Genomic DNA, 8,147 nt, shown 5'->3' with positions numbered 1-8,147 from the left:
GGCGGGCGGGCGGGACGGCGCCGACAGGCCGAGGATGACCGGGCCTAGCTCATCGTCACAGCAGAAAAGTTACTTTCTGCCCGAGACTCGCGACGTTCGCCTCGCCTTATGGCCCGCTGTGACTTCAGAGGAAAGAATGAATGCAACTGGGGCTTTGAGTCCCCACTGAGGGACACCACAGTGAAAGTGAATAAATCACCCGAGAAACACTTGCACTTGTGAAAGGTGTGGAAATCGGTCAACAGAGTCAATTTTTCTTGTTGCCGTCCCTTGGGGAGAGTGGCACTGGCCCTATCAGGCCGAGGTCCCGCGACCCACCCCAGGCGCCGCGTGCGTCTTTAGTGGGCATGCGCAGGGACGTCAGCGAGCGCGCAGAGGACGTTCTAGCGCAATTGGGCGGCCAGGATTCACACTGGCCAATCAAAGAGGAGCAGTCGAAGTGTACGTGGGACGAAGAAGAAGCTCTTTGAAAGTTTGAACCGGCCTGTCAGTCTTTACCCGCAGGAGGAAAAAGACCCGAGTACGTAAGTTTGCCTAACACACGGTTTAGAACTTGAAGTCGGTCACTAAGTTCGCAGTGGCTGAAGCCCTCGTCACAAATTCATTTAAAGCAGACGCTGCAAAGTAAGCAGGGCCTTTCTTGGAAATAGGAAGTTGGCTGTTAACGGAAGAAAGGGAAATTAACTGAAGTAGAGTTAAAATTCCACATGTTAAAGTTTTCTCATCTTAACGGAGGTATTCTCTTGAGTCTTAGTCATAGTCTACAACCGCGATGGTCTCTTTAGATCATCTGATCTGAAATTTGTTTCCAAGCATTTTCAAAATCAGACATAACGTCTTCCCCGCCCCCCGAATTTTACAGTTTATTTTATTGAGGAGCCAGAAAAAAATACCGTTTTAGAAGTATAGATGACTTAAAAATTAATTTGCTAATATTTGTAGGTGATTAAATAGAATGTTCTTTTACAATTATTTGTATGTTGAAATTAGTGTAATGTGTTAACTGTGAAGATGACATATTGTCCCAATCACCAGAATTCCTCAGGATAAAGAAGCCCTTTGCACATCTGTTCTCACATACAATTTGATCCAATAAAAACAGCATTGTATGTTCTAATAACTTCCCCAAAGTGCTCCACAAAGCACTAAATTCCCTTAAAGGAATGACATTCTACGGGAGATCTATGCAAGCATTAAACAAAATGACAATAATTGAAGCCACGCACTGAATTTTAGTGTCTGAGTTCATAGTGACAAACACAAAACCAAGACAAAGACTAAACATCCCCTCACACACATTACCACATTGTAAATGTTGAACAAATAATAGAAAAATCAGTTTTCCAATCAATTGATTTAGGCAAAGTTCTCCAGAGGATACCAAAGACCTATGGGTGAAAAACTGAAGGAGTGCAGGATGCTTACATAGTCTCAAAGAATCATGCCATAAAATATTACAAAGCTAAAAATGTACCTTTACATTAAAAACAAAATCCTGCTTTAGTCCTCAAAGTTAGATTCACAATAGGACAATCTTATGTCATGTTCTTACTCATGTTGTACAGTGAGACATAAACATTTAAGAAATATTTTTTGCCAAAGTTACTTAATATGAATTTAATCAAACTTCCTTACGGTAACTTGCAGCCACAGGCAGGATCCTCAGCCCACTGGCACATCTAGCACTGACTGGAGATCCGATCAGATGGGGTGTGTTCAGGATGGTATGGCCGTAGACTAGCACTGTCTGGAGACATTTTTGCTTGCCACAACCGGAAGCGGGTAGATGTTAATTGTATTTATGGGTAGAAGCCAGGGAAGCTGCGGTACAACCTAAAATGCTTGGGACAGTTCTGCAACCCCAAAATGTCAATAGTGACAGGGTCGAGAAACTCGGGTGTAGCTAGAAACACAAATGTAAAGGACACAGGGATAGCAGAACAAGTTAGACATTAAAAACACAGGCTAAGTCAAAAATGTGGCCTATTTTATAACCTGACATGCAGTATTGAAATGAGCCAATTAAATATAAAGGAGAGGAGGGAGAGAAAAGACTCTTCCAAATTAAAAAAAAATGTACCTAGGAGAAAATTATTAAAATGGCACAATGATAGGTGCTCAGTAAAATATTTGTGGAATAAATAAATGGACTAACTATACTTTTATTTTAAAAGGCACAAGAAACATGAAAGCAAAATTCCTAGATCTATTTATGACCAAATTGCAGAAATTTGAATATGGACTTGACACTGGGTATTATAAGGAAATTATGGTGTGATAATGCTATTACCTTTAGAATTATAATATTTTTCTTATTCTTGGAAATTTATATCAAAGCATTATGGATGAAGAGGTGTGTCTAAAATTTATTTGCAAATGATCCAGAAGAGGGAATATATATATTATATATAATATATAAATATATAAACATGCAAATATATACATACATTTATATATGTATATATATATATATATATATATATATATGAATGAGAAAAAATAGGACAAAAAATTTTAAAAATACATCAACTGCAAATTCTGATACTCACTTTTTAAAAACTTCTCTAGGTTTGAAGTCGCTCAAGAAGCTAAAAACAAATATGAATTATACTAGTTCACATCAAAAATTTTAAATTGACATATTGTTCTGTTTAGATAAGTTAGTGTTGTGGAAAAATTATAACAGCCAAGTAGCCATCTTTAATTAGGTAAATCATTGATTTACAGAAAATATGAAGTGTACAATGAGCTGAAGTTGAAAGAAATCCCAAGGATAACAAAAGAGCTTTGCTAGTTAAAAGAAAACAAAGAGGAGGAATTGAATGCATTTGGAGTGAATGGTGTAAATTCAAGAGACAGAGAGACTGAGCATCTATTCATACCTGTTTTGCCTCTACCATTTATTTCAGTGATGGAAAAGTTTCTCAGAATGAAAAGAACAGAAGAATATAGGTAAATAGAAATACTGCAATAAAAAGTGAGACACTCTGAGGCAAGTTAAATCTTTGAACCTTAAACCATTTGTTTATCCAGAGAATATTACAGTAACCTGTGAATGATACACATTTTTTTTCCGTGAATGACACTCTCTGCAGTGATGGAAAGGCTGTACATGTGTACAGTTCAGTATTATACCCACTAGCCATCTGTGGAGAATATATCAGCAGTAGTTAAATACTGGACATGCAGCACAAATATGTTTCCTCATATGTCTGGATGTGTAGATACATATGTATGTAGTTGAAGGATATACCACAAATGTATGGTTTTGTGGAAGTGGAGACAAAGGGAAATGGATCTGAACATATTTGCCCAAGAGGATGTTTTGCTTTATCCTTAAAGTTTATTTCTTTAAATAAAACATGAAAGTGTTATGACAATATATTAGCTATCGCTGCATGGCTAGTACAAATATGGATGTTTTATATCATTATTTTACTTCAGAGCTGTATTTCAAATATTTCAGAAGAGCAAGTTGCAACGCTTGTATTACATTTATAACACTATACAATATTTTGTACAGTATATTGCTATGTTGCTAATATAATCAATATAACAAAAAGAAAAAATAAAGTAAAAAGAAGGGAAAAGGTACTCTAATAGTACTTTCATAAATTTGAGACTCATGTGGAAGGAAATTGAAACTTGTGCTTGTCAATCCAAGAGTGCAGTTCTAGGAAAGAGACTCTCCTAAGGGAGAGACAATTTTTGTTTATGTAATAATGAATCTCAATCTTGAGACAGCCCAACAAGAAAGCAGGCAATCTTAGAACAGAGTGAATTCCCCAAGGTTGAAGGTATTCAGGCATCATTTAAAGGTTCAGTTGCTATGAACTTTATAAAAAGGAATCTAAGTGGTTAAACTGGTTCAGTGACTTTCAAGGGATTTTTCTCAGAACTCTAGGAGGCCAGTACAAGGAGCCTCCAAAACAACAGAAGAGGCAAGGGAAAAGATTAGCAAGCTGAGTTCTGGCCTCCTAAGTGCCACTCAGAGCAATCCAGCACTTCTTTTTTATTCATTGAGTTTTTATGAAATATTTTATTTTAACATATAATTCAGCAAATAAGTTTTAAGACCAGGGAGCTGGATGAATAAACCAGTCCTATTGAGCCTGCACTGTGAGCCAGTCATGGGCCCTGGTACTACACAGTGGTGGGTGAGACCAGCAATTATAGCTGTAACCTTTGGAGTTTATAGTCAGTCTGAGGACAAAAATACTAAAATGCTTCTGCACGGTCAGTTAATTAATTACAATTGTAGTAAATGCTGTGACAATATCCAAAAAAACCTAGGATCATATGATACTGTGAATTCATATATTCATTACTAAAATGATAATTTTTTAACTAACTTGATGTATGCTATGTATTTTATGCATATCTTTGAATGAGGCTATTGTCTACTGTATTTACTATCTATTTATTGTATCATTTTAATAAAAATGTATTTACTGGGCCAGAGATGTAGCTCAATGGCACCATGTCTTCCTGGCAAGCACAAGGTCCCAAGTTAGATTCCCAATATCAAGGAAAAAAAAAAGTCGGGGGAAGCCAGGAATGTATCTCAGCAGCACAGCACCTGTGTGAGGCCCTGAGTTTAATTCCCAGTACCCCCAAAAAAATGTATATATTTAGGTTCTAAACATGGGGAAATAGCAGTGAATAAAATAATCTGAATCTTTAAACTGACAGCGATTGTATTTAATCATATAGGGACGAAACTGTTTTAGCAAATTAAATATGGCTTTTATCAGTTACTAAATAATACAACAATGTATGAGTACAATTGGCCATAAGTACAGCAAAATGAGTTATAAGTAAAGAAAAGACTGAAAGGTTATGTACATAAATAAAACTAGTGTAGATCTCTGCGTGGTGGTACAAATGATTTTATTTCCCTTCTTAAGTGTGCACTGGTTAATTTTGTATATCAGCTCAACTAGCTTAAAATATTATTTCTGGTTGTGTCTCTGAAGGTATTTCTGGAAGACACAGCATTTGAATCAAGAGATTAACTAAAGAAAATGGCTGGATATTATTCAGTTTGTTGAGAGGTGAAACAAAGAGGTGGAGCACATGAAGTGAGACATCATGTCCTTGTGCCCATGGACATCAGACTTTCTGATTCTCTAAGCGTTAGGCTTAGGCTGAATTACATCACTGGCCTTTCTGAGTCTCCACCTTGAAGATCATGGGCCTTCTTAGCCACTGTAATCATTCCCATAGCGCATCTCCTTTTATATATACCTGTATATCCTGTTGGTTCTGTTTCTCTGAAGAACTCTAATACAAAACATATATTTTTCAAAATTAGCATAAAAATATAAAACCATTAAGAACATGGCAGAGTACATTTATGTGTCACATTTTATTCTATGAAACCTTAATTTCACATTTGTAAGTAATATGATTGTCAGTTGTATCAATTTGAAGATCCCTCTATTCTTGTTAAGAATGTTTTATTTAATATAGTACAACATTTTTCATGATATATATTCTGTATTTCTGTTATTTGATATGGATGTCATGAGTTATATTTATATATTCAAAACTAAATTTCTTTAGTTTGATACTCACTTAACCTAGTTAGTTCACATATCCTTTTCACTAATCATTCTTACTAGTCACTACTCCAAATATCTTATGTAGTTCATAGAGCATTTCTAAATTGGTACTAATATTGTTTTGTTATATCAAATTGAAGTTCAGTAGACTTTAGACATATAAACTCTGATTTCAATAACACCTGGCTTAAGCAAAAATAAATAGAACATCTAAGAATACAGGGAGTTCTGTAGAACCCAAGAGCACAAAACCTAAGATGAACTAGATTCAGTAGCTGAAAATCACTAGACTGACGCAGGCAAAATTATGTCTCTACATCTCTACCATACCCTTGCACATCCTGTTCATTCCTTCTTCTTTTCATAGTTTCCATGGCAGTAGATATCTATGGGTCCTGAGTTTATATATTACAGTCCCAACCCCCAGAGAGACTAATACTCTCCGTTACAGTATGGCATGGAGAGTCTACTCTGTGTTCAGGCAACATGATCAAACAATAGGGTCAAATTTTATATAAAACCTGCCATTCTGTTCTATTCCATATGAAAAAAAGCTGGCAATCAAGACTTAAACCTTAGCAAAGACTCTGAAAGATATCCACTTTGGATGGACTCCTTTAAAGGTATTTAAATAAAAAAATTTTAATAGTACATTTTAAATTACCTGAAGGACCTAGTCACATACTCTTATAAAATGAATCATCACAATTTAATGTATCTTCTGAATTCATTTCAGTTTCCCTTTTTCACTTTTATTTACATAAAAATCGGGCCAGGGATTTAGCTCATTGGTTCTGCCACCTGCCTCACAAGCGCAAGGTCCTGAGTTTGATCCCTGGTACCAAATAAATAAATTAATTAATTAATTAAATAATAATCACTCACTTTACAACATACCTTTTTACAAGTATGTGTACATTTTACGCATTATATACATTTTAGTTATTCATTTCAAGGACTGAACTTTGTTTTATTCCTTAAAGGCAATGAATTTAACCCTTTCAACTACTTAGGATAGAGATCAAATCTGTTTTGTGTTCACAGCATGATCTAATTCACTGAACAGGAAGGTCAGTTTCTAAAGAGAAGTGGAAGATGGCCCCAAAAACTTTTGCAGACTTTTGCTAGAATATTTGTAGTTAATGAAATCTGCAAAATTTGTTCTGCAGTTTTGTCTTTCAGAATTACTATAGTGTAGTTGTATTACAAATCATTTTTTTTTCTCTTCACAGCTTGCCATTAATGTCTGGCCTAACGTGCAGCCTCCTCTTCAGACCTTACCAAGAACTCAACCACTGGCATTTGTCCTGGCTGTTTGGTATTGTAACACTTTTGAGCACACTGTTCAATTCTTATTGAACTAATTTGAATTAATTTTAGAATTAATCTTTTACAAGAAACTACACAAAAGAAAATGTAAAGATGCTTTGTGTGCCTTCTTTTTTCGACTAATGTTAACTTTCCCCTTGAAAGTGGCTAATTAAATAATAAAATTCAAAATAATAATAGCTACATCTTGTTACAGTCTTTTTTCATCTACTCTTCAGTTTTCTTGAATTATTAGGAAGTTTGAGCTATATATAAGTGATCTTGTTATTTTTCATTAAATTGAGAAATGATAAAGCCAGGATTCCAGAGTAGTCTGACTACAAAACATATGCACTTATTTCCTATATTCATAATAAACTGGAAGAATGGTGAGATCATTAACAGTAAGAAGATGAATGTGTTGGTTTTAAACCTAAATCTGAATCTAAAGTGACAAGACATGCCAATTATCAAGTAGAGATTTATTTTCTGTAAACAGATGAAGGGCAAATTTGAAGGTACTTTTTTTTTACTCATCTCACAAAACATTGCTAAAGAATTAAAAATGAATAGGCTTCTGAAAAATAGTTTAACAACTGAAAAAAATTCTCAAAGATTGAGTCTAAAGAACATTCACAGTATATAATAAGAAACAATTTCCAAAGAGTGTGAGAAGCCATAGACAGATCATTAGAAGAACTATGATGCTATAAGAAATAATATGGATCAATTGCTCAAATGAATAAAACTAATTAAGTTAAATGTATTTGCTTCACTACCTGTAGATTAGCCTCAATAAAATACATATGTTTGTATCATGCAGCCCCTTCCTTATCACGTCTTATGTATCAATATTCACATTATCATGTTTTTACCATCATCCCAACAATATTTATTAAATGTGTTAAATGTTTTCTAAATAAAAAGAAACAGCATCATTAAAGGTAAAATTACTTTTTCAAAGTAGCAGTGCCATTGAATAATGAAGTCGGGAATTAAATATATGTCTGTCCAACACTCAGTCCATCCTCTTAACTAGTACATCAAATCTAAAACAGGAAGCAGATGCAGATGGATCATTTGCAGGTGTTGGCGGACATGATCTTAAGTAGCACTGACTCAATAAATATTTGTTAAATAGTCATACAATGAGAGAGCTATTCTTCTTTTCACTTATTAAGTTTGTTTAATGGCCTCAACAAGGAGGTTTCAGTTTGAAGAAAATATTGCTAACATCCCTCTAACACTCACCAAGCTACATTTAAAAAAAAACAA

General features: G+C 34.8%; 1 long non-coding RNA gene across 1 annotated transcript; it reads left to right on the top strand.

Moving 5' to 3' along the window:
* The first annotated feature begins 6 nt into the window (after positions 1 to 6).
* Positions 7 to 7,035, top strand: LOC104871131. Its single transcript, XR_002025784.1, has 3 exons — positions 7 to 520; positions 2,910 to 2,952; positions 6,797 to 7,035. It is a non-coding gene; the product is annotated as an uncharacterized LOC104871131 (long non-coding RNA).
* The last annotated feature ends 1,112 nt before the right edge of the window (positions 7,036 to 8,147 follow it).

Source organism: Fukomys damarensis, unplaced genomic scaffold (assembly GCF_012274545.1).
Source record: "Fukomys damarensis isolate Sample0158 unplaced genomic scaffold, DMR_v1.0_HiC HiC_scaffold_38, whole genome shotgun sequence".
NCBI lineage: Eukaryota > Metazoa > Chordata > Mammalia > Rodentia > Bathyergidae > Fukomys > Fukomys damarensis.
This window is presented reverse-complemented; position numbering and strand designations above follow the sequence as displayed.